Source organism: Myodes glareolus, chromosome 27 (assembly GCF_982192425.1).
Source record: "Myodes glareolus chromosome 27, mMyoGla1.1, whole genome shotgun sequence".
Lineage (NCBI taxonomy): Eukaryota > Metazoa > Chordata > Mammalia > Rodentia > Cricetidae > Myodes > Myodes glareolus.
In genome coordinates this window covers 41,385,358-41,391,644 of record NC_142052.1, presented here as the reverse complement: position 1 = coordinate 41,391,644, position 6,287 = coordinate 41,385,358, and the positions used below count along the sequence as shown (strand labels likewise).

General features: G+C 46.4%; 1 long non-coding RNA gene across 1 annotated transcript; it reads right to left on the bottom strand.

Moving 5' to 3' along the window:
* Positions 1-574: 574 nt before the first annotated feature.
* On the bottom strand, positions 575-5,527 carry LOC146889402 (uncharacterized). Its single transcript, XR_015000074.2, has 2 exons — positions 2,232-5,527; positions 575-1,254 (listed from the first exon to the last, which is right to left on the bottom strand). It is a non-coding gene; the product is annotated as an uncharacterized LOC146889402 (long non-coding RNA).
* Between the last annotated feature and the right edge of the window lie 760 nt (positions 5,528-6,287).

Sequence of the window (6,287 nt, the reverse complement as noted above, 5' to 3'; positions counted from 1 at the left end):
CACGGGCCTTGAAATCTCAGGATGCCACACATTTTCAAAATTAATGAAGTGTGACTTTGGATCATTCAAAATATTTTCTATTCTTTGCTTGATACCCCCAGCTTCAGCAACGACAGTATTTAGCGTGTTTGCATGCCTGGATATGCTCCAGGAGCATATCGACGTATGTCGAGGTCAGAGGAAGCTGAAGAAGTTGGTTGTCTCCTTCCAGTATATTCGTCCAGGATTGCTCCCACATCCTGTTACTCCCCGAGCTTTTTTTCTGTCCCACCTCTTGCTTCTGAAGTCCCCACTGTAACATCCCACACAATGCTATCATCCGGTGCGGTTTTATACATACTTTGCTTCTTCTCCTAAGTAGCATGAATGATTTGGCAACTGTCCCTTCAATCGGTCAACAAAACAAGCCCTTTTCCTTACATTTAGAAAATGAAGGAAAAATGACCCAAACCTTTCTGTAGCAGAACCCACAGAGCAGTACTTGCTCTGGACACTACATTCCCATCCTGGGTACCTTCATGCTCCTCCCTTTTATTTCCTACTGTATCCTAACCAGTCATCAAGTCTTATCGAATGCATCCAACAACTGTCATTTTTTTAATCCATGTCTTCTCTGTCTTAGACATCCTGTCCCAGCATAGGAACATACATGTGTCACCTACATTGCATTCATAGTGGCTCACAGTGATTTGGCATGGCCAGCTTTTATTATATCCACATACATTTTTGAAGTCTCTGCCACGTGTACCAGGTGCTTCCTACAAAACCGGGAACCAGATAGGATGTCTGTGGTAGGGGGACATCCCGCTGATAAGTAGGAACAGATACCACTAAAGAAAACAAATGAACAAGTAAATTTCGGGTTGTTTTAAGCAATACAGGAGGAATGAGAGTGATGTCCTGACGGGCAGCGTGGACGGAAATACATTTTGGGAAGGCGTTTTTGAATTTATAACATTTAGCTGAGAGGAAAAGACGAAAAAGAGCCAGCCGTGTGGAGTGCCGGGAAGAGCGACAACCAGACGCAGTGAGAGCGCCGTGCAAACTGCACGGAAGGGTACCACAAAGGTGATAGGGGTCGCGTGAGCCGGTTGGCCGGGTGGCCTGGCAGCAGGCCCTGTGGCTTTGTAGGCAACAGAAAAGTTCCGAGTTCTATTCAGGAGCAGTAGAAAGGATCCAGGAAGCCTTGGGATGAGAAGCGGCATCACGTCGTTTCATCTTTAATAGGCTCTCTCTCTTAGCATCCTGGGGAGGCTGCATTACAATGGAGCAAAGCCACATTCAGGAAAGAGAGGTTGAAGCTCTCCCTCCACCCCCCCCCCCACCCCGCGCGCCTGAATCCACAGCAAAGTGAAGTGAAGCAAGCTGCTTTAGGATGTATTTGGGATCCCGACAGCAAGGAGGATAAAGGGTGGTACCTAGGTTTGGGACGTCAACGCCTTGATGGCTAATTTCATCACTTGCTGAGATGGGCAAGAAGAAAGAACTATGTTTCTTGCCTTTTCTACAGATAGAAGGAGCACTGTGCGTCAAGGTGTTTCAGTCACTTCCTGTCATCTCCACTATGAAGCCCGAGCACCACTTATTGTGCCGGGAGCATCCTGGCTGATGGTCCATGTCTGTCTTCTCCCCGACACTCAGGACCCCGGGCTGTAGCTGTTTAAGCCCCTTGTGGCTTTCCTTTCCTGTTCAGCTTCCTTATGCACATTCTGAATTTCTTCAGCCTCGGATCTCAGCTCCACTGGTCTCTGTGTTCTCAACCTTTGTCCTCTGTGCTACAATGTCCTCCTTGACTTTCACAAAAGCCACCTACATCAATGAGATCTCCTGCATCAGGCCCTACCTGGTGAGGCAGAAGATTCTCTCTGTCCACCGAGGCTCCTGAGTCAGCTTTGGAGACTAGGCCAATCACATTACAGGGATACGTTAGCATACATGGTCCGGGAGTCCCATGCTAATTGCTGGGTAACTGTTTCTTAGTGAAGGAAACATTTAACAAACTACCTTCTAAAAATGATTTTCAGTATGCTTTTACAGTTCTGCTTGTGAAGACTGTCAGCGGAATAAAAAGCCTTTGGAGACCCACAGTCCGTGCCGTGTCCAGTTACCCCAAAAACTGAAGCCCACAGTCTGCACCATGTCCAGTTACCCCAGAAGCCGAAGCCCACAGTCTGCACCATGTCCAGTTACCCCAGAAGCTGAAGCCCATAGTCTGTACCATGTCCACTTACCTTAAAAACTGAGGCCCACAGTCTGCACCATGTCCAGTTACCCCAGAAGCTGAAGCCCACAGTCTGCACCATGTCCAGTTACCCCAAAACTGAAGCCCACAGTCTGCACCATGTCCAGTTACCCCAGAAGCTGAAGCCCACAGTCTGTACCATGTCCAGTTACCCCAGGTTGAACTGGGCTACAAAGTCATCTTTGGAAGGGGATGAACTCCCAGGTAACTTCTCTGTTCTATTCATGATTGATCTATCTCCTTCTCACATCAGTCCCTTAGTAGCGTGCTCTCCATCTGGGAAGATTATCTCAGCCCAGTTACCTGGGTATCAGCAGAACCCGCAGTAGTATCTAGAGTAACGTGGAGACTGGGCACAATGAATTGAGAGTTGCCAGTAGAGCTATAATCAGTTGTATTTAGCTTATTGAACGCGGTGGGTTAAACTGACCCATCTGACAATGGCGATGATTTATTTCCCTACTGTTGGTACAGTCCGGATTCTGTCCATTATTCAAACTTCTTACATTACTCACCACAGCATCTAAACAATTATGTCAGGAAACTCTTCGTATTGGTGGTTATTTTTTTCATTTGGCTTAGCTGTATGGATGCTTCAATACATGGAAATGCGGCGGGGGGCTGGGGGGGGAGTTGTCACTGGGGCCTGAGCCATTGATCCTGGGTATGACATTTAAAGCCAGGTGTTTTCTTAACGAGGAAGTCATTTTCACTGTGCCATAAAACCTACCACTGACCCCTCCCTGGTTTTTATGCTGTGTTTTTGCTGTCCTTGCCTAGACTCACTGCCAGGAGATTTGTATTCTAATAACTCGGTTTTTAATTAGTGAGAAACCAAGGCAGCGCTGGTTAAATGTCTCACGGAGTACTGCAGATGACTCTAAATGCCTCATGATATAAATACCTTTAGCAAAATGAAAACACAAGTAGCTTCGCATATATTTATATGTTTTACCCTTTAAGTTTTTGACTTTAAAGGCTGAGCGCAGAGATGGTGGCAAAGAGGGAGGCAGTTTCTCCTGAATATCTGCATTAAATTACTACGCTTCACCCAGCGCACGTTCCTAGATGCCTACTGTGTAACCAGGACTTGAGCTGGGAGCGCTAGGAAACCTGGAAGAAATCACACGCGGGGCAGGCTGCCAAGAAGCTTGCCGCAGAATGTGCTTCCTGATACCAACTTTATCTAGTCTTGAGGTTGATCTCAGACTACAGGTCAAACCAAGAATTCATTTTAAGTTTCCGAACATCCCTTTGGGTGTCAATATAGTTTAAAAAAATACCTGTTGAAAACACTAATTGGAGATGGTACCACAGTAAGTCCCACCCATGATAATTCACTTCTCAAAGGTAAATATTCTTTACTTCTCTTGAAATTTATGGTGCGGCCTAAAAATAAAAATTGAAAACTAAATAGTTTTAAATTAGCAAAAAAGTTGTTTAAAGGTTAAATTGCCTGACTAAAAGAATTTATTCTGTGACATTACAGCTCTGGACTAGAATCCGATTTTTTGGTTCATTTTAGCTTGGCACTCCAATGAAATTCCTTCCCAGGCAGGATGAAAAGCCCGTGTTTTGCGAGAAAAATCAGATTATGTGAATCCTGCGTGCAGAGCGTTGTGATCAAGTAGAGCAGTTCCTGTGTTTGTGCAAACCCCTAGCTCTTCTGTCAGTCTGCTCATCCAGCACCCCCTGCTCCAGGCTAATGTCCTGCGCCTTCAGCTTCCCGCTTTCCCCATGGCAGCACCAATCCACTAGCCTCCAGCTGATCTCACTCCGTTTCATTTGCTGTGTCCTTCTCTGCGATTAGGAGGAGAGGCCCCTACTTCAGGAAAGCTGTCGGTGTCCCCTGAAGTCTCCATTTTATTCCTACTTCACGGCGGATGGATTAAAGCCATTTAACCTCCGAGTCCAGGTTTCTTCGAAGCGGATTTATGCCGACCTTCCCCGACTTCGATTTTTCTCCCTGGGACCTTTTGGTTTCAATGTGGTGGGAAAGCAACCTGCATTCGGCAGACACTGGACTTGAAATTATGAGTTGTGCGTGTTCCCTGAGCTGGGATCCGTGGCAGGGTAGTCCTCGAGGCTACTGGACAGCAGCAGCCTCAGCTGCAAGCAGGAGCAAGGGGAACTCCACGGTGCTGTTGCTTAGCTCGGCGCCGTCCTAGAGGGCAGCCAGTGCGTTTGCAGCTCGTGATATTTTCAGCCCACCACAAGTTCACAGGCTGTAGCTTTCTTGCAACCCAAGGAACACCTGCGCTCACTTTAAGCATTGCTGTGGAGGTTAAGAGCGATGTTAAGTCTAAATCAAAGGGGAACGACCGATATGGATCAGGTCAATTTCTTTTCCTTCCGGGCTTCAGCCAGTGAGTGGCCTCTTCTCTCAAATTTCTCTAATTCCAAACGTTGAGTAGACATTCTTCATCTGTTGATCTCCTTTCTCCAACCTTCTTGAGACCACAGTCTGCTGGAGTTGACTTCTGACTCCTTTCTTCTGCGAATGGACGGCATGCTAAACCCACTTTTCTCTCTTTCTCTCTGGCCTCCCGTGAACACATTTTCTATCCTGTCTCCCTGGGGTGGCTCCCCCCATTCTGTTTTCAGGTGTTTTCCCTCTCTGACTGTTCTACTGCCTTTGGGCAAATCTTATTTCATCAATCTCGTGTTCTTGAAGAGTCTCTTTCATGCTTCAAGTCTTTCCCCCATTGCTGTTCTCTCTTTCATCGGCTGTTTCATTGTTAAACAACTACCCACGTGTCAAATGAGCTTCATGTCTTGTCTCTACACATGTGTCCTGGGATTTTCTTATGGGAGATAAGCATAAAGCAACAGAGAATAAGGGAACCATCTATGCTCGTCCTCAAATCCAAGGGTCTACTTCCGGTCTACTCACTGTGTAGACGAGATTCTTCTAAATCTACGGATGTTCTCTGGTTTCTGTATCCCGACGGCTGGGGTTAAAGGTGTGCGTTATGGCCCATTTTCTAAAGCTTCCTTGAATTCTTTTCTTTTGCCTCCAGCCGTTCCCGATGTTGCTATTCCCATTGCAATTCTAGTATAGAAACGGAGACGTGCTGGGGGTTATTTTCCTGTGCTTCTTCAGACCCCATCTTTTACACAGTCTCTCCACAGCCAGGCTCCCCCAGGCATTCTGGACTGGCCAACTGTTTTATTAGCTGATTCACAGCGCAATGCCGTTTGCATAACATTTAGCTGTTTGAGATCAAAGGCTGTAATTTTTCCTTTATAATTCCCCATTTAGCTGTTACAATGTCCAATAGGCGATCACCCTTATCAACACTGCTATCAGATGAAACTTGATGATAAACACTTCTGTGATGTGATCTCGTCCCTTCCCCTTGACTGACCTGCCGTGTTACTCGCTTTGCCTCTCACTTAAATCTTACACCAGCCCCATGGGCACCTGTCTGACACTGCTGGAATAAAGAACAGAGATGTTCAACAGCCTGTCCAAGCACTGACACTAAGAAACAGAGAACTGGGCTATGGGTTATGGACCCTGCCGATCCAACAGCAGAATCCACTCATGAAAGCCCTGCCTTTTTCCCATGGTACACATCAGGACATGTTTGCTGTGGCAATTTCTGAAGGGCTGAAATGAAAGCAAGTGGCCTTCTAAAGGAGAGCATCAAACCAACTGGGGTTGATAATGGGAATGCTGTTATGTAGCACTCTTAAATACGCGTTTCTTTTTCATCACGGGTATGTTTGCGGTGTGTCTCTCTGTCTGCGTGATAGTATGTCCACCCGAGCGAGGATGCTCACAGAGGCCAGAGACGTTTGTTCACTCTGAAGGAAGCCAAAGTTAGAGGCCCTGGTGAGCCACCTGTTGAGGGTGCTGGGAACCGAACACCAACCTTTTAGGAAAGCAGAATGTGCTCTTAGCTACTGTGTTCTCTCTCCAGTAATGATTATTACAAATTATAACTGCAAATAATTACTGAGTAAAAGTTCAGTATGTGCTTGGCATGTGCTGACATGATTTAATTTCTGGGAACACAGAACAATGGACTCAGGGTACCTT